The 27184-nt window shown below is 40.0% G+C and overlaps 1 long non-coding RNA gene across 1 annotated transcript in view; it reads right to left on the bottom strand.

The window, feature by feature from the left end:
• Positions 1-2894: 2894 nt before the first annotated feature.
• LOC142362239 (uncharacterized) overlaps positions 2895-27184 on the bottom strand; it is a 63584-nt gene continuing 39294 nt past the window's right edge. The window contains exon 4 of the long non-coding RNA XR_012764852.1: positions 2895-2974. This is a non-coding gene — a long non-coding RNA (uncharacterized LOC142362239). The remainder of the gene's footprint in view (positions 2975-27184) is intronic.

The following is a 27184-nucleotide window of genomic DNA, read 5'->3' as shown; positions in this document are numbered from 1 at the left end:
TAGAAACATGACAACTTCCTCCCCCCCCCAGCTCTGCAGGTATGCCTACTAATGGCTGCAGCAGAGGCTGTGGGGGGTTAGCACTGCCTACATCGAACTACCAAATAAGGGTTTCTGTGTAACTACATCTCCTCCCAGCAAGGGAAGCTCAGTTACTGGGGCAGAGCTGTGTTAGTCTCTGATTGTCCTGCTTCTTCATCTGCTTTCTCTGCCTTACACAGAGTTATCCTCTTCTCCTTTCTTCTTCTATTAGTCAGTGAATGTCAGCCCTAGATAATGGCAGTATGCTACAGCCATAGTAGTATTCCTGCTTACACTAGTGACATGGTGGCCAGTTCCAGCTCAGCTTATCAGTCGTAAGGTCTTGCTTCCTTGGTCTCGTTATGCATTACGAAAGAACTGCTTTATGCCCTCTGCATATGAGCTTTTTCATTATGGTTGCTCAGCTGCCACAACCAGGACCTGCCTTTAAGGTAATGACCTGGTCACAGACTCCAGCATTGCAATGATTAATTCTACTGAACAAAGGTGTTTATTCCCAGCTATCATTATTATTCTGCTTGGTTAGGTCTTGGGAACCTCTTTAGGCTGTTGGCTTGATGCACTCGGCAGGGGGGGGGAGGTTATAGCACTGGATTTTGCAGGACTTTGAGACAGCTAATGGATATTAATGACGAGACTCATTGTTATATAATTGCAGAATATGGGGAGGCTGTTATACTCAAGTAGTTTTGGCCACCTCCCATTCTTTCACAGCAGCCAAAATCTTGTATCTGAACTGTTTTCCCTAACAAAACTGTGGTCTTTCTGGCCATTTTTCATTTACTGCTTCTACTAGTATGAGTTCTTGGCAATGAACCTTAGTGTAACAAGAGTTATGATATGGAGTTAAACGACAGGGTATGGAAGAGGTTTTAACTTTATTAACTCTTAGCCACCAAAGTGGAGTGGTGTTATATTTGGATTTTTTATTCTTTTGATGTTTCTAAAAATCCCACTGAAACACTGCTGACTAAAGTTCAGTCACTCATAAAATTTTATAGATCACTAAAATTTCTGTTTATTCCAGCTCTGAGGGAGATGTAGGTTACACTATTTTAGATGGTATTAACTTTTATTCTTTAAGGACCAATAAAAACCAGGCCCGAATTAAATCCCAGAGATTTAGAGGTTAATTTTTCCAGCAGACAGCCTGGAAAATTGTTTTTTTTTTTTCCCAAACAAATCACATTCATGTTTAATTTCATCTCCCTGCATGTAAAACACGGACCAAAAGTCAGGTAGACAGGAATCCTTGTGGCTTTGGTAAATTCGTTCCCCATCCGTTACAGGAGGTGATACTTTTCAGCCTGAAACACTGAGCTTAATTCTCTTACTTCATTTCCCATTTCACTGGGCCTTGCACTCTGACTGCTCACAGTAAGCACACACAAGCTTACTCTGGATCGATTCTGGATGAACCAAGTCCCTGAAAATCAAACCTTTGACATTTCTGGACTACAAGTATTGTTTAAATACATGTGTAAACTGTGTTGTGCTGTTATGGCAAAAAGACTTCTCATGCCTTGCAAGTTCTTTGGACAACCTAATCAAGGTTTTTCAGCAGCGTGTCCTGAGGAGGAAAATGTGCCTTAGACAACGGGATCCATTGTAAGACTGTGAATTTAACCAATGTGACTTCTCTTCCACTGTGTTGTGGATATTTGCTTTTTTTGCTCCTTATCCATAATTATAGGTCTGTTTGTTCGCTCCTGTTTCCCAGTACCGCTCCAGTATACTGGCTTCCATATCTGCGCAGACCTGCCCCAGGGCAGCACTTATGCACATGCATAACCTTCAGCATGTGAACTGCCTCAGGAGACTTTAGCTTGTGCTTAACTCTCATGAGTTTTTCTGATCAGAGTGTTTAAATATTGAAATGCAGCAAATATTCAGATAGGAGCATCAGGTAATTTTCTTCAGGCTGCCTCCATCTCCATACAAATTTTGCAGGGTAGTTATTTTTAGGTGCTGTCTGTGTGCAAAGCTGAGAGCATCAATGATTTTCCCCTGCTAAATCATCTTCCCAGTCAGTGTGCTCCTTTGCTGTTTCAGGTTTCAGTGACAACTACAACCATAGAGCAATCTTCAGCTTTTCTGAGGTCAAAAAGATCTCCACTGGAATCTTTAACATTCAATATGCCCTGTTGATGCTGCTCTTCTCTATAGAAACTTTCTAAAGGCTTTGCATAGTAGATGCATGATTCACATGCAGTTCATAACTCACCAATTTCAAAGGATCTGCTTTTCTGTCCAAGAGCTGCATAAATAGATCATGTATTTCCTTTTTTATAGAACTACTTTAGAACAAACACATTGTGTTATGATCGGTAATTAAATCAATAAATCTCTGAAACAATTCATAGCTTTCTGATTTATTTGAATGGTCAGTGCAACATCTTGTGTTCACATTGTGCTCTTTGAAAATTATATATGGCTATGTTGACAAGTTAATTATTTCCATGCCATCTCTTTCTCACTTCCTAATGAGACTGAACACTGCATATAGCTCAGCTATTTTTCTTAATGTACTTTCTGGGGTACTTAGCACTTATGTTTTGTATCAACTTTTATTTCCAGTAATGAATTAGCACTTCAGCCCAGAAACCCCTCTGACAAGAGCCTAAATGGACACGTATTTTCCCAAGTTTCACAAATAACACATGCAAATACACGCACAATATACATATGTATTCGTCAAGGAGAGGAAGGAGGGTATATCAAAGCATTTGGATCTTCAGTTCAGACAAGCATGCAGAAGTCTGGATGTTTGTTCAAAGTCTATCCAAACGTATCTGAATCTTTTGGCTCTGGAAATCAATCGGAAATCTTGCAAGGTCAAACTTTCTCACAAGATTACCTCTAATACCTCTTCAGCTTCAGTCAGGCCAGTAAAAATGCCACAAAATACTCGCTTGTCCAGTTTTTCTCCCAGCTGAAAATGGAAAAGATGAGGAATGTGAAAATTCAACAATTAATCAAATTTTTTAGAACCCTTAGGAAAAGGCTTGGTTCAGTTCAAGTTTTTTTTGCAGAGTTTCAAGTTTTCTCTTGTTTTATGCAAACTTGTTCACTGACCTCAAGTCTGTATGTGAATTGCACTCATTCTCGTGGTCAGAACTGCTCCTGTTAATTTTAATGGGCTTAATAACAGGTCCATAGTCTGTCAGTCTCAGGGTACAGTGTTTACTAGGGGTTTCTACCTTTACGCGCAACTACATTCCCACTTTATTCCCAATTCCTGCTGTTATGGGGTACTTTTTTCAACAACTCTCCTGACAAGTAAAGAAAACACTGCTCTGTAAATCTTTTTTAACTGTGCAGAGGTCTACTCAGGAGTATACATCGCACAAGTTATACTGGGATGATGTGGGATTTAGTGTGATGGAGAGGTATTGTGCAGGAATTTTGTGTATCAATGTACCATGCATGGTTTTTCCCTAGTGATGATTCCCTGAAACATGATCTTTTGCTGAGGAGGAATTCCAGGAATACTTTTGCCCTAATACTGATGCTGCAAAGATCTTATTCAGAATAGGTGACCTCCTGAAGTTCTTTTCATTTCCTAAAGCATACGTCTCATGCAGATAAGGAATAGTTTTAGATTATTTATCAAACAAAATTTCTTAAAATCACTGCAAACTGTTACCTCAAACTCATACGTAAACAAACCACACCGTTTATAATAAATAAAATAAAATAAAGTAAAATATGTATTGACATGCAAATACTGTTCACTGGTTGCATCTGATGAGGGTTTTGAATAGCTGCTGATTGCCACAGAATAAGTGGCAGCACCAAATAGAGGGATTCCAGATAGAAATTGCTCTTTCTCCTTCTTCATTCTCCTTTACACCGTGAAGTTAAATGTCAAGGAAATTATTCCAAAATTAAGTTTTTGCCAAAATGCTCTGTAACCAAAATAAACACACTCTTTTTGACCACTTCACAAGAAAGGAAATTAGAGCCATGAAATTGCACAGATTATATTATTGGATTGTTTGGTTTTCTCTGTTAAGAAGTTCATGATACAATACATGAAAGGTCTGAAACAATTAAGGAAAAAATAATACAGTTGCAAATACAGATTTGTATTTTCCCTTTACTTCAACAAATGTGAGAATGCCAAACTTTAATTTCTGACAGTGTCCATGTAGCAATAAGCAAATCATAACTAAATTTTATTTTAGATTTTAGTGCCATCTCTATTTATTTTCCCACTTGGGCTGAAAAGGAATCATAAAGGATTGTATGTTTGCCAGTCATCTTGCTTAGTTCTGAACACCACTGTTAATTTTGTCTGCAGTTTGTTGATTCAGCTCTTTATAGTCCTCTATACATCTCATAGACAAACATGTACACACTGTAACAAGGAAATAAACAAAAAGGACTTATCCCAACAAGCAGGCTCCACTTTTCCAAGAGGTCAGTGAAACAGAAGGTGTTTTGGAAACTCATGATGCAATTAAAATGACTCGTTGTCCTGAAGTCATTGGCTGGCATGAGGTAAGTAACTTTACTGGGATTAGTCCCAGTTGCATTTCATTTCAGCTCCTGAATTTCAGCTGCACTGAATTATTGCTGGTTAGACAAGGGAATAAAGTTATGGAAAAAAATGGAGAGATAATGTTTTTTTAGCAGTCTAGAGAGATGTCCATCATTTGTTTTAAAAGGTACATAGATATGCTTATTCAATATTTTCAAAGGCTTGACTTTATTTCTTAATGGTGTGCTTACTTGTCGTCAGCATTTTTCCTCTGTTCCCAAATTACTGCTAAACGGCACTATTCAATGAGACTTCAATATAAGTCAGAAGGACCAATGAGAACCCATAACACACTAAAATATGTGCTTCCCATGCAAACCAATTCAAGCTTACTCCTTAGTGTTCCAGGTTTAATGGGGTGGATTTTAGATATTTTGGACTATGTTCATGCTAGGAAAAAGGTTACAGTTGGGATATTGGTGTGAACAATTTCCCAGGATCATCTGTTAAATATAATTCTTAGAATAATTCCCAGTTTTGACATGAGACACTTAATACTCTCACAGAGAATGCTAAGGTATGATACGAGGGTTAGCACAGGGCAGAGCCTTTTCTCAGAAGGAGCATGGACAAGGTTGTCCTATTCTGAGGAGGAAAATCACAAGGTCTGCCAAGGTACTTGACTGTGAGATAGAGATCTGTCTCATTTTCTCTACTATAGAGATCAACTGTCAATATGCAGGGCAGGGAAACAAAGTGCCTGCTGAGGATGGAGTGGTCAATGCAGGTGAAGATGGTACTTGAGTGAGCTGCCATGAAGAGCGCCAGATCTTGAACAACTACATTCTTCACTAACAAAGACCAACATATATCTGAATTGGACATGTTTGGAAGAGTAGTGGCGGGTCCTTTACATGTCATTTGTTTGACAAATGAGCTACATATCTTTCCTCAAACACAAGAAAACAAATTCATTTATAGCAGATGAATCTTGAACTGATGGAAACAGGATTTCTTGCAGATGAAAAATAAATCTGATATAGTAGTTTTATACTTAGAACTAAATGGCATCTGCACAGATGAGAATACAATTACATGAGACAGCAAGTAAGAAGCCGAATTCCTCATAAGACTCTTTTTTATCCCGAAGAATGGCATAACCTCTACCCCCTCTGTTTCAGTATGTTAAGCAGTTATAAAATTCTCATTCCAGTAGTTTGTGCATTCCTTGGCCACAGCAAAAATAATTCTTTTTCTCTCTTTCTTATTTTTCTTTAAAGGAATTTAATTATTATGAGTGGTGCCAGATTTGTAACACTGGAAAAGGAATACCTCAGCCATATGGAAGGCAAGCCAGTGAGTGGCAAGAATGCAAACATATTCATGATGCACTTCCACTTTTTAGCTTTACGAGGAAAATGTCTCTATAACATTCTGGTGTTCACACTTTCTTTGTTAAGAGCTCCTACTATGCTCTAAATCCATTTTTCTATGTGCATAAGTGTGTGACAAAGTAGATGATGGAAACATTTATGCACACTTTTCATAGGGTTTCCTTCTCTTTCTTCAGTCAGAATGAGCGGTCACTGTCCTAGTGAGGGAATGGCAGAGGAGCTGTCTCCCAGAACCAATGGCTCTCACTAGCCAGTGTTCAGGAGGTTGCACCAAAATCAAAAGATCACAAGTAGAGAAACCATGGGAACCCAACGTTGGTTCCCAGGTCAGATTGCAGGCAGGCTTTCTGCCACCAGAAGACTTCCTGTCTTTTCTTGCCTGGAACTTCCCTTCCTTACTCCTCCTAGGAACCTGCACCACAAAGGTGGGAGGCAACTCTGTGATCTGTGACAGTCCCAACATGCATTGGTACTAAGGATTTAAACAATGGCCAAGATGGATCAACAACCAGTCTTTATTTCATGCTCATCTATCCTCAGACCAGGTGCATAGAAGGACAGGCATCCTGAGGCCACAGGAGAAGGGGTTGAATCTGGAGAGAAGGGACGGACAGACAGCAGAGCTGACACTCTTGTCTCCGCACCTGCAGTACAGCATGCATGGCAACCTGGTTCTTACACTGGGAACCGTACCAAATTGCATCAGGAACACTGAAATTTCTGTGACAGGAATAAAACACACAAATTTAGGAAGTGGACTAAAACTAGTTACATATTTCACTGGGTAATGTCAATGATAAATTACCAGATTTGGTAACTAGATTTTACAGAAGTATGAATCTTGTATGTATCCAGAAGGGGAGATCTAAAGTGAAATGGGATACAGTGTGGTAGGAAAGAACTCCAAATGGCTGCCACTAACAAAAACACAGTTTGAATCTGTTGTCTAAGCAGAAACATGCCGTTTTCCAGCATATAAATAGGGTTGGTGAAGTTCTGTGTCAACAAAAGGGCAAAAATGGTTGAAGGTAAGTTAATAGAAAGGCCATAGTTCAGTGCCAATCATTTCCAATCAGCCTCCTCTTCTGACTGCGTAGCAAATGTATGCAGACTGCTCTGGCTTGCGATTTTCCAGTGCTCTGTGCTGCTTGATCAGGAACACATGAGGCCACAGAAGTGTCAAAGGATATCACTGGCAATATCCCAGTAGCAAATCTTTCCTCTTTTCTTGCACGGTCCATTTAACTGAACACTTATATCAGTGGCAGATTCATTGCAAAACACATTTTTCATTTTTATGCCCTTTTTATGAGAGCTGTAAAGTTAGATGCTTAAAAGACTTTGGCTTAAAAAATTACTTGAAAATGGATAACATTTACTTTTCCTAAGCTGGGGTGGAGTAAGCAGTTCACATTGTGAATATCACTGAATATGATGCATTTGTATTAACATTTCTATTTACAAGCTATTACCAGATGTCTGAAGCATTTTTGAAATATTAAATTTGAAATACCTCCTATCCTTATGCATTTGAGGGGGTCCAACTATTCATACAGGATACGTTTGGGAATACTGAAAAAAGGATGGCCAAGGAGTTGTTTTTCCTTATTTTTACCTTTTTATGCCAGCCTGAAGATATCTTAAGTACTTTGCAGAAGCTTTCTGCCTACCAATGCGTGTGCAGAATACTGGCAATATCTGAAGTGGCCCAAGCTGACAAAAAGTCAGGGCCAAACCTGAAGTCCCCATTTTTTATGGAAGGAAAATTCCCATTGACGTCAATGGGAGTTTTGCCTGACTACAAAATAAAGAAATTGGCCCCAAATGATATCTCCAAAGGGGGCTTTACTTATGGCACACAGCTGTATCTCATGAGCCAGATCTCCAGGATTCCATTATTCTTCTCCCACCCATTAGTGAACTTACTAAGTGAGCCAAAGTAAGAAAAATACCTCTGCTCTGGGAAGTGAGGTTAAAATGTGCACCACACTTTCTGCATGTACATGCGCAGCTCACAGTCATGACATTGTTCTCAAAAGGAAAGCTATAGCAAGAGGCCACCATGCTTGCTACAGTAAAACAAAGGGAATTCACAACAGGGCCATCAAAGCAATATAGCACCATAAAAGTTAGCAGTGAAAGGATCTATGCTTAGATCCAAAAAGACTTAGGCCCCTGAAAAGGGTTTGTTTTGGATTCTTTCCAATTCAGTTAATTTTATCCAGTGACTTCTTGACATAATATATAGGAACAGTTCTCCGAAAGTAAAGATTAAGAGTCCAGGAACCCTCTCCTTCAGGAAATTGCCCAGATCTCCCTCTTTTTCTCTGGCCCAATGAATCTTGGCTCGTTTTTTGCATTTACTTTGACAAAATGGACTAAGAACACTCCCCTATGCTCCCCCAGAGCCAAGGATTAAGGCACTCCTGTGGGAGCTCTGAATCTACATGGCCTTAACATGAAGAGGGCCTGAATCCAGATTTCCTACACCTCCAGACTGAAGGCTCACACCATTAGATTATTATACAGAGGATGGGGAGGGTGCCTTTATGCTCTAGCTTTATCATGAAGGTGGCACTCACAGACAAATTCTGTGAGGAATGCCTTTCTCAGTGCATTCTGAGTAGGTCCTGCTCTCCAGATGAAGTCTCTCAGTGTGCTTTGGTGAGAAGGTGTCTAAGTTTGGAACCCCTGGTGAGCTTATGCACAACATATGTCCAAGGCTACTTAGTTAACCGGGACAGTCTTCTCTCACATGGTCCTTTTTTGTCCCTGACCATTCCTGACCCATGAACCACTGCAGAGTGCGAAGTGTCTCTCATCAACAAAATCCACAGAGGGGTCCTTTGTCACCAGTAAAGCCATGACAAAGGCTCTTCTGTTGCCTCTAGACGCTGGCAGATAGGATAGGAAGAAAACCAGGTTAATACACTCTCTGCTTAATAAATTTTGCTCCACAAATGGGAAATGCTTAAGCCACCATGCCCTGTGCAGTGACTGTCACATAAGGTCTCCTTTTCCAGAAACCCCCTAACACAGATCCTCTAATGCATCATTGGTTCTGGGCTATGCAATCTGCACATTGGTGTTTCAGTGAGCAAAGCACTGAAGGCAGGTTATGGAGGGGACAGCCTGGCTGAGCAATGAGACTGCTGAGTAATGGCATATGTTTTTCTTTCTGATCTTCACTTCTTCTGGCACCACCAGCTAGAATATTATTAAAATAAAAGTATGGGTCAAAATTATGAAAGGAATAGAAAAGCAAGAATTCCTATCAAATGTCATTGAAAACTCACCTTGAAAATGTGGCGACTTATATACCAGCACATGCATCAGAAATAGCTTATCACTGTGGGTCAGAAATCCTGTAAGAAGCAGAACCTTAGTAATCTCCATTTATGTTCCTTTGCTGTCTGAAGTGGTCAGTGTTGATATTTGCTGGACTGTTCTCAAGATGTGTGTGATAAAGGTCTGACAGTCTGGTGACGTGCCTACTGCATATGGTCCATCCACATGCCAGTTACCTACCTGGGAGCTACCACTGTGAAGGACTATCCTTTTTAGTGATCAAGATATGCCATTATGGATTAAAGGATCGCACTTCATTCATTTCAGCAGTTGAATGGGCTGCTGCCACAGTAATGCTAGGATCTTCCAGGTCAGGCAGTGGGTCATATCGGCGCAGTCCAAAGAGGAAACATACATGTCCCACATAAACATGTTCAGCATTACAGTCAGGTCATCCTTCTAGAGGAGTCCAATAAGAGTCTCTGCTATATCAGCCGTTCCTCACAGTTTTCTGTCATCAGCTAACTTAGTGAGGGTGCACTCTGCCCCATCATCCAGATCTTTGATGAAGATGTTAAACTCTTCTCTTCATAGAGTGAAAAAACCTTGCATTTTTTCAAACTGTGACCTGATTTTCATGATCTGTTGATGAATTCTCAACAAGGGCACAGGTTTCAAACTCATTCCTTGTTAAATTTAGGTATGTGCCAAAGAACAAAAACAATTAGTATATAGAGTTATGTTTCAAAAATTGATGCAGAAATTTCTCTGACATTGAAATGAACACCAGAAGTGCCACCAGCTCGTGTGATCAAATTTGTCTCCTAAAGCTGAAGTAACAACATATGTTTCACCTTCACCAGGCTTCTTTCACAACATGCTTCTTGCAGGAAAAAAACTCATCAGCCTTCTGCAGTCAATGAGCCTATACTGCAGCAGGCCTGGGTGACAGCCAGAAAATTATTGTCTTCAGAGGATTATGGGTAATGCCTTGCTAATTAACTATAATGGTAACCTGGTAATGGTTAATAGTAGGTTAGGCATTGCTTTTCCGTCTGTCAGATGTTATCCGTTCAAGGAGAAAAATATTTGTAAGGTGATTTCACTTATGGTTTCAACATATTCTAAGTGAACAACCTTTGTTCTCCCACAAATGGCATTGTGTTGGATAACACAGTTGACAAGGTTTCATAAATCCTTTTCCAAGTTCAGTTTAATTGCAGTTCAATATTCTTTTGCTTCTATTAACCCAGGTAAATAAATAGAGTGAACTGGCAATTTTGAACTGTGATCTATGGCATGGTCCCCAATGCACTGGCACACACAGAATTCACAAATCTGCAAGAAACATGTTTCTGTCTTCCAACAACATGTCATCAAACCTCTGAAGGAATCCATATTTATACTTCGCATGGTGTGCTACAGCTTCACATTAGAAGCAGGCAGACTAAAACAGCAGTCTTGAAACAGAGGGAGAGGGAAGATTCCTTCTTTGATTTTTGCTCTTTCCAAGTACTAGAATCGCAACCTATTTAAACTAATTTATTGTACGATGAATTATATTTTTCCCCGTTCTCTCCCTTTTCCACAGAATACTTTGTTACTTATTATAAAATGATCTTCCATGCTTTTCCTCCACTACCTAATATCCCAGTTCTCTGCTAATACAATGTATATTTCACAACTCACTTTCTCTCTCTGTGGTAAAAAACCCTTTTAATCTCTGACTGGCAAAGACTGATCATAAAATTTAACAGATTTTGGTGAGATCCTATATTAAAGAAACTTAAAAAAACTAAGCTGTTACAGGATAAACAACTTCTTAAAATATAGAGAGCAAAAATTGAGGCTGAGAAGTCACTTTTTATAGGAGTATATCTCTGTTGTCCTGTGTTATTCTATTCTGGAGTCTGTTCTGTTTAACACATTTACACAGAAACTGGATGAACAAGAAGGCAGCAATACTTGCATATCATATAAAATAAATCAGAGTAGCCATAATCAAGACAAATGCAAAGAATTGCAGAAGAATTTAAGAATATCCCAGGGCTAAGAGAGAAAATGGAAGTTGAAGTTCACTATTGACAAGTGTAAAGCAATGTACACAGGAAAAAGTACCTTATGGTTCATTCATTTATTAATTCTCACTGTGAAGGAAACCAGTTCTGGAGTGACGGTGAATAATTACCTAGAAAAATAGTGTAATGCTCTGTAGTGGTCAAAAAGACAGCTGGAACATTAGGAAATATTAGGAAAGCAACTGAGAACAAAATACATCAATATGGTCCATGCAGTACGTATGTGTTGAATACAACACGCATTTCTGGTTCCCAGAGGATATAATAGAAATAGAGAAAACATAGAGAAAAGTATCAGAGTAATTGGATTGAAACAGTTTCCATACATGGACAGATTAGGACTAGTAGGACACTCCTAATCCTGGACAAGAATCCTGAAGCCTCAGAGGAGAGTATGCTGGGGAGGGTTAGTGGGATATATTAATTCACTGGCTTAGAGAAATGCATGGAAGATATCACTAATAGCTACAGTAAGCAACGACTGGGTGAAAACCTCTGGCACATTGAGACTGTAATCTGCTGACTTCTAGAAGTTGTGAGAGCATAACAAGGAAAGATAATACTTGTCCTATTCTTTAAGTATGTTGTCTCAGTCATCAGTCATTGGTGGTACTAAGCTAGATGGTGTGGTCTTATGTGGTAGTTTATCTGTTCTTAGGATCTGCTGAGGTGAGATTCACTTCATGTCCCTTTGGATAAGAGTTTCTAAAGTGAAGAAACCTACATCTGAAGTTGTCACCAGCGGCTCTCATTATGTAGAGAATCAGGCATTTTTAGGACATGATTCATTCAAACTAGTTTAGACATCTACCTCAGAATGAGATGAATCATACTCTACAAATGTTTATTTCTCTCCATTGACTACAAAGGGAGCCAAAAGTGATTATTTTTCTTGTAGATGTTTATATTTAGTCAGACGAATTTCATCGACTTTATCTATTCTTTTTCTCCACTACTATTGGAATAAAATCGGTTAGGAGTGCAGCAGAGCAGAAACAAGACCAATTAAGCACTGTAGATGCACATTCATGGTAAGTACCCAAACCACATTCTGAACTGATTTCCAGGGATTCAGAAGAGAGGCAAATGGGCTCATGTGGCAGTTCAAATCTTGTCATGGTTTAACCCCGGTAGGCAGCTAAGCACCACGCAGCTACTCACTCACACCCCCACAGCAGGATGGGTGAGAGAATCAGAAGAGTAAAAGTGAGAAAACCCATGGGCTGAGATTCAGACAGTTTAATTACTTGAAAAACTAGAGGGGAAAAAATTGACAACTAAGGAAAACTAGTGATGCAAAAGAAAACAATTGCTCACCACCAACCGACTGATGCCCAGCCAGTTCCCAAGAAATGGCAGCCTCTGCCAACCTCCACCCCCTCAGCTTTTATTGCTGAGCATGACCCTGTATGGTGTGGGATATCCCTTTGGTCGGTTGGGGTCAGCTGTCCCAAATTCTTGTGCAACCCCAGCCTACTTGCTGGCAGGGCAGTCTGAGAAGCAGAAAAGGCCTTGACGCTGTGTAAGTACTGCTCAGCAGTAACCAAAACGTCCCAGTGTTATCAACATCATTTTCACCATAAATCTGAAACATAGCGCCCTACAAGTAAGCATGAAGAAATTTCATTCTATCCCAGCCCAAACCAGCAGATATCTGAATAAGGAAAACCTGCAACAGGTAATCTGTAACTACCCATCTCCACTATGCTCTAGAGAAAGGTTTTTGCTGCACTGCTGGTCAGGATATCTGTGGTGTAATGAAATGCTTCCTAGGATTCCTCCAACAGTTATCACGGAAGGCATGAGAGCAGTCCATTTTGGCAAAGCCTGTCAATTAGCACTGGTGACAAGCCAAGTTTTATATGCATGTTACACCTAAAATACAGAGAAGTCAGAAGACTCTCTTGCTATCAGTACAAGCAGGTACCTCCCAAGATTCGCTTTTCACACAGTAACTACAAGTAACACTACCTGCATATACATTGTCAACATACAGGCAAAGAGCTGGCACTACATTTTACCATGCACGTTTAAATGCAAACAACCAAGACTGAACTCTGTTTTAATCAAAAAACTCCACTACACCACTAAGGTTCTGCTTAAAAAAACAACAATAAGATCAGGTACACAGAATTTTCACTTTTAATGGTGATTCAAATTTCTCTTGCGCCTGAGTTAAAGGCAAAAAGGATGTGCTGCTTCTTCTGGATTGGCTTAAAAAATGAAAAAAAAAAAAAATTTCATGGACTCTTCAAGGGTTTTTGGCCTTCCTGAATCACACTGCGTCTGGGATTCTCCACCCTTTTGTTTGGGTGGGAGACCCAGATGGAACTAGCTAGCACAACCTTTGGCATCCCTGAATCTTTGGCAATCTGTTTAGGTTAAATAGGTCAACAGGGTGGAGATAGCCCCTAAAGCTTCAAACCCTTCTTCAAAGTTAAAACCTCCCCAGCTATTTCTAGCAACACATAGATTCAGCTCATGCTCTCATGAAGCATAAGAAAGACCTGGTCTGCTGATGCCCAGAGAGGTCAGCAACTCTGAACTGGAGAGAGACAGGGGAAAGACTTTGCCTGTTGCAGCCCCAAAACAAACTTTAAAAGGAGGAATTAGGAATGATAAGGAGAGTGTTCTGGACTGTCGTGTTGGCTGCATCACCAGAGGCAGGGATTCTGAGGCACAGGCAGAAGAGGTGTGGCTGAGCCCTGTAGTCATGTATGATGTGACTCCAATGTTTATGGAAAGAGAACCGCAGCCAAATATTTGGAACTTGATGAGCATTCTTAGCTGCAAATAGTAGTTATTTCAACAAGAAAATGGGATTCATACTAGACTTTCTGGACCTTAGCTTCCTGCCTAGTCTCCTCTGTGCCCTGTCTTACTTCCTCATTCAGATTCATCTTCCACCACTTACACTTTGCAAAACACTTGCCACAAATGCTTTCATTCTTTTTTTTTTCTATACTTTTTTTCTGGAAAGAAATTTCCAGATGCAAGGGAGTGGGAGCGCATCGGATAACCTACCACTTCCTCCATCTTTAATATTATTCTTATGTTAAATATATGAGAAAAAATAATTTTTGTGCAAATTACAATTTCAGTATTGACATGCTACAAGGTAATGGTAAATCCAAATCACCATCTATGTCAGCAAAATGGCACCCGAAGGTAAATGACATCTGAGTGAAGTTGGTCCTGTGATGTCATTCATCCCAAATGCCTGCTAGTTTCTTTTGAAGTTTTAATGAATAGAATGAGGATTATAAGACCACCTTCCAAATTTGTTCTAACCAAGTCATGTCATATCAGTGACATCACAAAAAATCTTTGGACATAAAAATACAATCTTTGTTCATAAGACATCAAGTGTGGCTACGTGATGTTTTGGTTTCATACAGTTTCTCAAAAATTTCAACATTCAGACATTGAAGTAGAAAACTATTTTAACAAAGGAGACAGTCAAATGTAAATATTTCTGTTTTAAGAAATGTAAATATTTTCTGTTTTAACAAGGGAAAGCATAGGTCATAGACACTTGTCTGCATATAAATGCACATGTGTGTTCAAGAACACTATGAATAGAATAATTATGGGAACGTCAGTTTGTTTTAACATGGGACATTGATGGATATTCATAGGAAATTTGGGATGTGCATGGCTACTACACAATGAAGAAACTGGCATTGCTGGTATCATTATATACTTTCCAGACCATCCAACACAAACATTTCCTTTTTTTATTTTAAAATCTCTGGTGCTTTTTGTCTAGAACATTGCTGAGGTTATACACTATCAGACTTATCTTTGTTCATCTTAGTTCATTCACTCTTGGTTTCGGTTCTGTCATACGTACAGAATTCCATACTGGTTGCACATGTTTATATAAATGGATTTACATTTTTAAACTAGGAGTACGAGCTTCATTACCCCTAAATTACGTGAGAAATCCCAGCATATAAATAGTTGTCTGAGTACATATGTCTAAAAGTCCCAGTAAAGCATGCAAAGTGGTTAACATACCAGTACATAGGCACATACCAATTTTGTGTACTGAATACATTTTAACTAAGAGTTAGATTTTCCTCTCTAGCTGGTCTATATTTGGAAGTGGTGGAGAAAAGGGCTGCAAAAAAAGGTGGATTGTAATTCCCTAATCCCAGGAGATTTATATTTAGCAGTAGGTCTTTTTATTTTTCCACTGAATGAAGAGCCTCAGCAAACATACCTCAGTGTCAGCCTGGTGACTGTCCACGTATGGCAAATGATTTTGATTTATTTCAAGGGTGAAAACATGACCCGTGCACAAGGTACTTCCATACTGCCATGACCTTCCTGCAGGCAGAGGATTCCCTTGCAGCAGGAAAACCTCTGCTGGTTGCTCTGGTTATTTTAAATTCTCTTTATACCTCATAAGCAACAGAGGATTTAGCCAAGCCTGTTCTAGGTCAAGCTTTCCATATATCTGAAAAAGTTGCCCTGGATGTCATACTTCAGTACAAAGACTCTGGTTTTCTCTTTACAGGATTTGACTTTCATCTGTCGAAAAGCTACAATTTTATTCAATCTTCTCATATACATGCTAATATATTTAGTCTAACTCCTCTACTACAATTACATATTTAAAGGTTTTGTCAACACTTGTATTATAAATGTTAGTTTTCAGAGGTATCAAACTCAGCCAGAAAAATTTGGTAAGTACAGCATTTGTCTTGCGTAATTGTATGTTAGGAGCCTATTCACCTTGTAAGAACTTTAAAAATAATCTATTTGGAGCATTTTGAATACCAGAGTGAACTGAGGTTAGATGTTATTAGGAGAGACAGAGACAGATTGTCAGCTGTCATAAGCCATTCCAAAAGCTACACTCATTAAAATTACCAAAGGATCTGATATTTAGCCCATTAAAGAAATTGAAAACTTAATCAACTGAGTCCTTGCACAAGACATCGTGAGCAGATTTTTTAAAAAATGCAATTCAGGGGATGTACTCCCTAACACTGAATCATTATGCAAGTGAAGCATCCCTGGCATCAGCAAGCAAATTAATGGATGTAGCTCTTACTTTTAACCACGTACAAGACATGGACGATATGTTGTGTCACTCAGCAGGAGAGATGCCTGTTTCCAGTCACAGGATCTGATGCAATGTTTCACAGTCCCCCATTATAGCACCGGAGAAAAGTTAGTTCCCTGAGTGGAAGAGTCAGGAAAAACTGTTGCCTTCATGAAAATGCAAGAGAAATGAGCATTCAGAAGAGTTTCAAACAAATAGAGAGACTAGCTTCTTTTGCTGGGACCATCCAGGTCAATTTGGCCATTAGAACAATGACTGATTGTTCTACACTTTTTGAAAGATATTTTCAGTATTATAACCAACACAATTGTTACTCTTCGATTCTAGGCATTGTCATCAAAAATGAGCATCTTTTAAACTGAAATCTGATGTCACTGACAGGTTATTTAACATTTTAGGCACTGGGAAAAGCATTAGTACTGTCTATAGACCTGTTTTTTACTCAGTGTAAAACAGGCCACCATAAGAAATGCAGTTTTTCTGAAGTGTCTATAAGCAGATGTTGGACAGACTCCAAGCAGATATGGGAAGAGCTCAGTTCTGCTTCAGTGTCTGCCTCCACTTTGCTTTACCTAGCTGCTCTTTCCCCAGTCAGAAAATACATACACTGATATTGATCTCCTTAGCAAGGCTGTGAAGCCACTAAAGAAATTACAGCCAGTGAATTACAGACAGCCATGCACAACCACTGCATAATTACTTAGTGATTATCACTTTTATTAGGATATCCAGACCTGGGTCAATACCATCACAGGTTCTTTAACAGTCCTTGGATTACATGATCACCGTGTGTTTGCCTTGTTCTAGGAAGGTATCCCTAAGGATGGAAGGGAATTGCCAGGGAGTAGCCGAAGTGGGGCTGCCCAGTTCAGAATGAGCCCAGAGCAGCAGACAACCCCCACACAGTCCAGGCAGTGGCTTTTGGGCAGGTGCAGGCCTGCAGCCCCCAAGAAGCACCATGGTAGAGTGACAGCACTGCCAACGCCCTGGTGATCACTGGAGGTGGTGAGGGAAGGTGGCAGGGCTGGAGTCCATCCAGACAGCCTCACCAGGCTCTGCGGGGCCCGGGCTGGGCACAGGGCTGCTGGCAACATGACCACGGTCAGGCCTGGGGTCCCAGCCAGTGCCTGTCCTGAGCTCCAGGACCCTCAGGTGGAGCTGGGGTCCTGGCTGACTGCTGGGGGACAGGAACATCTGGGTGACTGAGTCCCCTTCATGCCAGACAGCTCCCATTCACTACCATCTTAAAAGCTGTTAGCGTCTTGCCTGCACTATTGCACTAGGATGCCTGTTTCACCATCTTTCACTTCTGGTGGCTAAAATATTTCTTCTCATTCCCAGTTTGATTTGAACACATAGTGTATTTACTAAGACATTCCATTTCAGTGTTCTTCTTGAGAATTTATTTTAAATTCTCTCACAAAGCAGAGTCTTTGGCTCCCCATCAATCAAGCACCCCTTCTCTGTTTCAGGGCAGCTCACTTCCCTGAACACAGGTGAGTGCAGTAGCTCAGCGGGCGCCGAAGATTGCCTCCCTCTCCCTCTCTCAGAAACAGCTCACCTCACACGTCCGAGAGTCGCTTGTGCCTTCTTCAGCATCTACATTACGGGGTGGTCCTGCGATCAGCCAGTCTTCTTCATTCTTCTCAGCCTTAGGTTAGCACATACACATGTTTCAACATGTCTATTGTCTTCAGCTAATGAACCCCTGGCTTATTACTAAAATACTTCTACATTTTCCTCGTAACATTCACCCATTTCTATCTAGCATTGTAATTCTCCAAGTAATCCAAAGCTTGTCATATGATAGTCTGATCCTGCAGGATACTGGCAATACCTCTTCACTTTATGACCAGTCTGATCCTGCTGGATATTGACAATGCCTTTTCACTTTATGGCATCACGAAGCCTCATGATCATCCTCCAGACTTTTGTACCACTTTCAATAGTGAAAATACCAAATAAAATCCATCCCCTAATGTGCTGCATTGTTCTTTTCTCATCACAACGCACTACTGGTGGTCTTAAAATTACCAATAGCATTTGCTCTCCAGTTTGTGTCAAGGAAATTAATGTCCCCAACATAATGCCTAGTAAAATTATTTCTACCTCAATGTTAAAGGGAACACTCTCAAAATGTAAAACCGATCTTCAAGATCTGTTTACAGAATAATTTTCTTAATCTCTTCCCCAGATCAAATATCTACTGTATTCTATGCATGCTCCTTTTTCTCATTGTTTTACAGCATTCTGCATCTGAAAACATATAATGCCTGCCCGGTGCATTTACCTTGCTTTCTTCTCTGAATACTGCATACGCTTCAACAGGTATTTCTCAGTTCATCTGGCTCCTCTACTACGCCTCTTTTTTCTCTATAATATTTAGCTGAAGCACCCACTTGACTGTGACTCTACTCATTATTAATACTTTCTCTTTATTCTTTTGGTGTTCTTTAGTTTTACAATAACTTTCTACCCTTCAACTGCATTTTTGCTACCCTTTGCCTAATTTCCCTGTTGCTGTGAAATGAAACAAGTCTTGGAGCTTACATGAGTGTCTCTCAACTTTCTCTCTGCACATATCTGTGTAAAACTTTCCTTGTCAATTACCAACCTAGTTCCACAAGCTGGAACCCACAAACCATGCCAGTAGCCCAGTTCTTTATGCTATCATAACTTCTCTTTCACTAGAAAAGAGCAGTGCCACTGCGGTCCCCTGCTTTGCTTCTCTCAGAATGCTACCTGGCTGGCCCAGTGGTAGCATAGCAATGCTGGTTTTATTTTTCCCACCATAACGACTTTTTGCCAGTTTATTTCTACTTCCATGCATCCCAGAGCCTAAAAACCAGTATGCCTTTTTGTCCTCTGGGCCTGTTCTAGTGACAAACCTGTTGATTCTTCTTAGTGAGTGTCCCAATCCAATATCGGGAGGGTTTTTGATGCAATCCCAGGGGATGAGATTAAGACATAAAGGGAGTCATATGCCATGCAACCTTGTAAACTTTATTGTGGTGAACCAGGAATCGGAGGTCAGGCAGGGGCGGCAGCGGGGGGAGGACATGAGAAAGAAACAAAGAAGCAAAGTGGAAAAATCCCAGCAGTCGAGGAAAGGAGTGCAGGGAGGGGCATCGGTTACAACCACCATGGATTCAACAATGTCCAGCGATGTCTGGTCGGCTCAGTCTCTGTGCAGGCTTGGAGGTCATGGCGAGGACGAGGTCCGGCAGCAAGGCGGCGAGGATGAGAGCAAGAGGGCTCCGAGGAGCATGTGCTGCTCTTTTATAGGGGCATTTGCCCATGTGCAGAGCACATCCGTGTATGTGCAGTTCGTGCCATACATGCTGCCTGCTTGGACAAGTCCTCTCTTGCTGGTCCACGCACAAGTGCTTTCCTGCAGGTTGTTGTGGCAGTTTTTTCAGAGGCCAGGAGGAGACGACATTGGCAATGCCGAGACAAAACCAGTTTGTAGCAGTCTTCTACAGTGAGGAATACCAATCACACAAATCCGCCTATTTTCCATGAGGGCCTGAAGAGGGTTCTTCCATTTGTTTGAAACTCATTTCATCTCATCTGTATTTCTCTTTAAAACCAGATGTGTGTTGTCTATTTTCTCCCTTTGGTTCCAATCCGCAGCTATCCTTCATACCCATACCTTATTTTCTTACATCAGCGTTATCATCCTCTCTTCCTCTTTCCCATTCTGCCTTCCATGTTTTCTTTTGTGTAGCAGCTGTCTTCTGTTATTCCATTTTTCTTCTGCTAGGTAGTCCTTGTTGTTGGATATTTCTTTGGATCTCCCTTTCCATGGAGCTCTGTTTTCCCCATCCACATCATCAGAAGTTATCTGCACCTCATCAGTTACTTGTGTCATCTTTTCCTGTTCCATCATGTCCCAGCATCCATCCCTGTTGAACTTGACCTATGGTTGCACCTCCAGCTGTCCCAACTTCTCTTCTAGAAGTGTGCGTAATATTTCAGCCCAAAGTACCTTTTGCTATAAATGCTCTAGAGGAAAACACTCATCCTACAAATTCTGCAGCCAGTAATCTTTGTATCCTCTCTTCCTTGAGGCACTAACACCTTCCATTCCCAATCCCTAGTATTAACAAAAAAGCAGGGCAATATGCAAATCCCACCACAAAATGCCTTCCTGTATCTTCCTTAACTTTTTTACATATTGTCCATTATCTAACACAGGAAGGATGCAGAGTGGTCCCTCTGCATAAGTCAAAATCTGTAAATGGGGCCAAAGTTTTAAAACATGTGAGTTTAAACTCCTGAGGCTGTGTTTGGGCATTAGCTTGAATTTCCCGAATGCATGGCTGTCCACAGCTCCCAGTGATCTAGGTCATTGTAAAACCAAACTGGCACAAAATTCAGACTTCAGGGATTAACTTTAAGCACCTTAAAAAAAATCTTAAAAGACCATGTACAGGGAATTTTATCATTTGAAAGAACAAACATTGTGCAAATATAACACAGAAGTGAGAAAGTGCTTGCAAAACTGGATCTCTTGCGTGCATGGACATGTAATGTTTTAGAAAGGATCTACAGGAGAATACATACCTAAAAAATGCAAAACCCACCTACATGATATTACTTGGAAGCTTTGCATTTCTAATGTGCGCTGAGATCCCAGAAAAACTGAATTACTATCGATGGGCAAATTCTGAGCCTGGAGTACAGAGAGTAGTATATCTACAAGTTAACGTGAGTCTGAAATGGTATTAAATCTGGAAGTGAGAAGTAACTCCACAAAATGAAATAAAATACAATGGCCTCTCATAACAGCTACAAACGAACAATATGGTCAAGCAGTAACTGAAACTGCAGTTACATAGGGAAAGGAAATACCATACAAACCCGACCAGCCCTTTTTCCCCATGGGTGTTGGAGTCTTTTCCTCATGATCCTGCTCTAGATTTCTCTTGACCAGACAAAGGTAACTATGCTAAATTGAGACAAACAACATTATACTAACAGTACATTGTTATGATGCTAAGAAGCAGTGACATTCTCAGGAGGAGGTTAACTGAATATTGAAACACCTACCTTCAGGAATGCCCAAAGCACTCTACAGAACGGAACTGAGAAGGAACCTGTGCCAAAAACGTCATAAACACCATGATACAACTGTGAGAGGTCTACGCTGGATAAAGAATGCATCCTACTAGGAAAAGAGGATGAGCTTTGCCACATAGGTATACAGATACGGTATTTTTAGCATGACTGGAATTCTCAAGAAAGTTAGTGGAAACTTCCAGCCAATAAGCAAGGCTCCTAGCTTCTTTTCCCAAAGAAAACTTCAGAATGATTTGGTAATGGTTAAATTTTATTAAAATATTCATTCTTAGTATTATTATTTTTCCCCTAGTAAAGCAAAAGTTGTAATTACTTGGTGAGAAATCATAGCTGTGAATTGCTAGTTATTGTTGGCATCACACCCAAGCAGCACAACATTTTTTCCCACCTACTGGGTAGAATAGCTGGCAAGTCCTGGAAAATGAATGACCTACTCAGAAGCAGATATTAAGACAATATTTTGTGAAGGCTGGAACAGTCTTTGCTGCTAATATTGAGGGATGAGCAGCTATGCAGAACTAAGAGAACTCCAGGAAAGACTATGTAAGAACCAATCATCTCTGTCTTTCCTCATCCCCAACACAGAGGAATCAGTCTTTGACTCCTGACTTCTAATGTGAGCTGCTAAACTCCAGTCTAAAGCTAATATTCTAGTAAAATGAAACACACTTAAAATCAAATTTCTGGTGAAAGGTGGTGAAAAAGAAGTTTAAAGGACCTTTTTTATTTTGCTTGCTTGCCTTTGTGCCTTTTTCTCCTAACATATCCAGAATCTTTTTTTTCCCTTCCCCCCTCCCCAAAATTCTGAGAGTAACAAATGCTACTTAACAAGGCATCAGGTATTTTTTCTTGTGGCAGCATCATGTTCAGGAACTTGTGCTGATTATAGCACATCATATGAATATTGCACAGTAGTATTAACCTGTCCATCATTCGCTGTATGACTAGAATAACTGCAATCTCTCAGTTCACAGAATCACAGAATGGTAGGGGCTGGAAGGGACCTCTGTGGGTCATCTAGTCCAACCCTCCTGCCGAAGCAGGGTCACCTACAGCAGGCTGCACAGGACCTTGTCCAGGTGGGTCTTGAATATCTCCAGAGAAGGAGACTCCACAACCTCCCTGGGCAGCCTGTTCCAGTGCTCCGTTACCCTCAGAGGGAAGAAATTCTTCCTCATGTTCAGACAGAACTTCCTCTGCTTCACTTTGTGCCCATTGCCCCTTGTCCTGTTGCTAGGCACCACTGAAAAGAGTTTGACCACATCCTACTGACACCCACCCCTGAGATATTTATAAATATTTATTAGGTCCCCTCGCAGCCTTCTCTTCTTCAGGCTGAACAAGCCCAGCTCCCTCAGCCTCTCCTCGTAGCAGAGATGTTCCAGTCCCCTCACCATCCTTGTAGCCCTCTGCTGGACTCTCTCCAGTAGCTCTTCATCTTTCTTGAACTGGGAAACACCCTTACAACACCCTTCACAGGAACTGTAGCAGCACAGGAGCTAAGCAGACAGCTCTTGCCAAAAAGAGAGCGACACAAAGAAAGTGCCTTTTTTTCTAGAGAAATTGTTGCTATTTATATTACTGCATTGAACATCTACTAAAACACCACTTTAGACAGTATTGATCACGGAAAAGGACTTCATTGTAAATTTAAGTATGCAGGTCTCATATCCTGTTAAAAATACTTCAGATTCCATGTAATGGAGTGCCTGTGCAACCCCAAACCTGTGTGTTCACTTATTACATCCCCTTACATCTGCAAAGCTGTAAATTACTATGTCAGTTACTGGGAAGAGGGGACCCAGGCCCAAAATTTAAATACTGGGCCATGTGGCAGGGTATGCACAATCTGAAATGTTTTCCTATTTTCTGAAATCTAATGAGTTCAGATAGTTATGAAATTGGGAAACAGATTATCAGTCTGTTTTGTATCAAGAAGACAATTGCATCAAGGAGACATGCTAGAAGGCCAGTGCTGAGTAATAAACCACCCATGCAGTTTCCATTTTTGACTTCTTGCTTTTCGAAGATGTGTGAAATGAGCTGCAGATGATAGTCAAATGCAGAGACTTTGGTAGCTTCTTTCCAATGGATGTATTTTCCTGGGCACTTGCTGTTCTGAATTTTTACAGTATGAAAGTAAAAAGAAACAGTTGTGCAGTTTAACTGAGGTTTCATTTGAAGGAACTGCATGATGGATTCATTACTGAGACGGCAAGTACAGCTCAATCTAGTCAATATGGAATTTCCTTTTTCCATTCTCTAGATATAACAGGATACAACAGGCAGTGAAATAGGCACTTAGTCACTGTTTTTTTACAAATCTTTTTAATTCCCTTATTGCCCAATCTTGTAGTTGTTGTGAACTTGCCAACATTTCTCTTGCCATAATTCCTGCAAAAGCAGACCCTCAAATGTGAAATATAATTAAAATGACCTTTAGCTGCCTTCCATGGATTGCCATCCATAAAACTTGGAATCAAAAAGGTATTAATAAAAATAATGTGAAATTTGTTTAAAGACACCATCTAACAGGCTAACTAAATGTGCTAACTATGGGCCTGATTCATGACACCATTACATCATTTTATTCCCCACAAGAGTTACTACAGCAAGAAATTGCCACTAACAGAATGGGCTTTCCTATATCCAACACATGCCTGAAGTACTGCAGGAAAAAAATTTTGAGTACTTTGTGAACAGTGTTCAGAATTCAGCTCTAAATTCCCAAGAAAATGTAGAGGCAATGCGACTTGCAGTAAGAGGCTTAACTCTGGCTGCATAGAGATAGTTTTACCAAACTGGATGCAGAGCTTTGGAGTTATCTTTTTAGTGACTGAACATCTACTGTACCTAGTCAGGTCCACACACCTGTGCTCTGGGAATGGACATCTGTCTCACCTTTTCCCCACTCTGAAGAAATCCTGCATTTTTTACTTGGCCTTTTTCTGTATGTTACTCTATATAGAGTTTCGCAGATGACCGGAATGTCCTTTAACTTTATACCTTCCCCCAAGAGAGTTTCCATGCCTTTATATTTCAGAGACGTACTCCTTCTTTCACACCATCTCTTCAGAGCTAAGACTACTGAGATTTTTGTCTTTAAAAAGCCTACCTTATGTAAACATATATTTGGATGAACTTCAAGTACTCTTACGCAATAATACATACTGATAATAAGTAACAGGATGAAAAAGAAATATAAACACCTAGGAAAAGGATGCAGCAATTTTCTGTTGGTCATTTTTCACCCTTTTCTAATACTATGGAAACAGAATGGGCCAAAGACAACCATGACAAAAAGGCAGTTATTTTTTCTAGGTAAAACCCACAGAAATTGACTGGTAACATTCTAAGTCTGAGAAATATCAATGATATTGTACAAAATGAATCAATTTCTTATCCTGAGAGAAACAGTCATCTCTTGAAGTTATTGGGAAATTGCATTGTGTGACTTGGTACTGGATCCACAATGAAATATAATTCTAAAAGCATTAGGTAATACAGACTTTCATTAGTGATGTCAGAAGTGTCTAGATCCTGACTTCCTAATTAAGCTTCCAGTCCAATTTCTTTGGTAGTGTACCAAGCCTTTCCTCCTTGATCATTTGTATATCTGTTAGAACACCGTATCTCCTCTGATGATGAAAAAAACAGGGAAAATAATTCAAGGCCAGATTGGATGGGGCTTTGAGCAACCTGATCTAGTGGAAAGTGTCCCTGCCCATGGCAGGGGTGTTGAAACTAGGTGATCTATATGGTCTCTTCCAACCCAAACCATTCTATGATTCTACGAAGAGACACCTCACACTAGAAACAAAGCCCTCATCTCTGGTTCTCCCATATTGTTCCCCCTTTCATATCTCTCTATGCTGTACTGCAGGTCCTCAGGAAATGTCTTTGTGTTAGTATACTTCATGGTCACCTAAAACCTGTACATTCAAATCCGTACAAATACATTGTTATCATTATTTATTCCTTCCACATCAATGATAATGATCAGTAAGAGTTTCATCAGTCTTGCAAAAGTATCGATATATTCTCTAAATCAAAGGCAGTATTCAATTGTTTATACACTTTTCAGGCCATTCCTTCTGCCAATGGCAAGTTTTCATATGTTTGATTCTAAAGATGGATAACGTGAGGGTTCAGGTGTGTTTTGCACCCTCCATATACGTTCTGAAAAACAGAAGTATGGAATTTTTTCCCCTTTCACTTGCCTGCAGCCTCCTCTTCTCAATCTCTCGCCTTCACACATTTTTTATTAGTTCTGTAATTTAAATATAAAATGAGTTTACCATTCACCTAGGCTAATCAGATCTGACTACATAGAAATGTTATTTGGGATTATGCCCTGCATGAGGACATTCACTGCCTCCCTGAGGACATAATTTTACTGTTGAGGTTTATGATCAGGAACACTAATCAGTCTTGTGATGCACACTTCAGGATTTCATTATCATGAGATTAGATTTTTTTTCCATGAATGTTGAAAGAAACTGGAAGTATAACTCACTGTTTTATATCCATATGACAAATAATTTCATATTTGCCTTTCCTTACTCTACTTTATGGATAAGAACTGTGTTCTAAGCAAACAAAGCAGAAGAAATGAAGTGCTCCAGCATTTTTAATCACTTGTGTGGCATGTATGAGGCAAGAGCATAAGCCCGAAACTTCACAATGGTAGCTTAGAAAAATCTTCAACAGTATATGAAGTATGACAATCTCTTGCCTGGTTACTCTCTCAGGTGACCTACATTGAGAAATACTTGAAGAATTAAATTTTTTTCAAGATCCCTGAAGACCATTTCATCCATGCAGCACTTAGATAAAACAGAAAGAGGAAGCAAACTGTTTGTACTTTCCTCCCATGTCCTGTAGTCTCTGAAAACAGGCATGGGAGTTATGCAGTGGTTGGTCTTGATTTATTTTCCTAACAAATTTATTTTCCTTTGTTATCATGACTCCAAACATCAGTGCTCTCTTCCTCCATCTTGCCCAATGAAAAATATACCTATTGCATAAGGTCTTGCGGGTAAAGGGCCTGAATTGACAGTACACTTTCACATCCCAGGATTTTAATGGTTTTTAAGCACAGAAAGACCCCAGGGCAGCAAAGTTCTGAAGTTCACGCTGAATTTTAACAAAACGTCTGCTATCATTGCTTAGCACAGTACATAACTATGCACTGAAACCTCATATTGGATTGGTTCCTAGCAGTGCTGTGGTTTACATGCTTGAAGTGCAGTCTGGTTACATGCTTTGCTGAATCTCGTTTAATTATCTTTGGGGAAAACAAAATACTATTTCAATATACCACCTGAAGCATCACTGGCAAAGAAAAATAAGATATTTAGCGTATGTGAGAAGGGTAGTATCTATGCAGGGAATAGAATATACAGAAAGGCTGAAAGATTATTATTAATTCGCTTGCATTAGCTTAGCAAGTAGGAGCCCTAGCCATGGAAAATAACTGTAGAACACAGCAGAAAGAAAGTCTGGCTTCCTTTCCTGATTAGCTATTAAACTGTTGATAGTCAGCACTATACAAGACTTAAGCAAATTCATTATAATCATAAGGGAATCATCAGAGAGGAAGAAATTATTTATAATATCCACTTACTGGGTAATTGTTGCTTTTTTCTGAATATTTCAGTAACTTCCCTAGTGTTTTCATCATTTGATCATTTTCATATAAGCTTCCTTTGGTCTATAGTCTCAAGTAAAAAATCTGAAGTTC

The sequence above is a fragment of the Opisthocomus hoazin genome, chromosome 8 (assembly GCF_030867145.1).
Source record: "Opisthocomus hoazin isolate bOpiHoa1 chromosome 8, bOpiHoa1.hap1, whole genome shotgun sequence".
Taxonomy (NCBI): Eukaryota; Metazoa; Chordata; class Aves; order Opisthocomiformes; family Opisthocomidae; genus Opisthocomus; species Opisthocomus hoazin.
The sequence above is the reverse complement of the archived record's forward strand: the minus strand, read 5'-3'. Positions and strand labels throughout refer to the sequence as shown.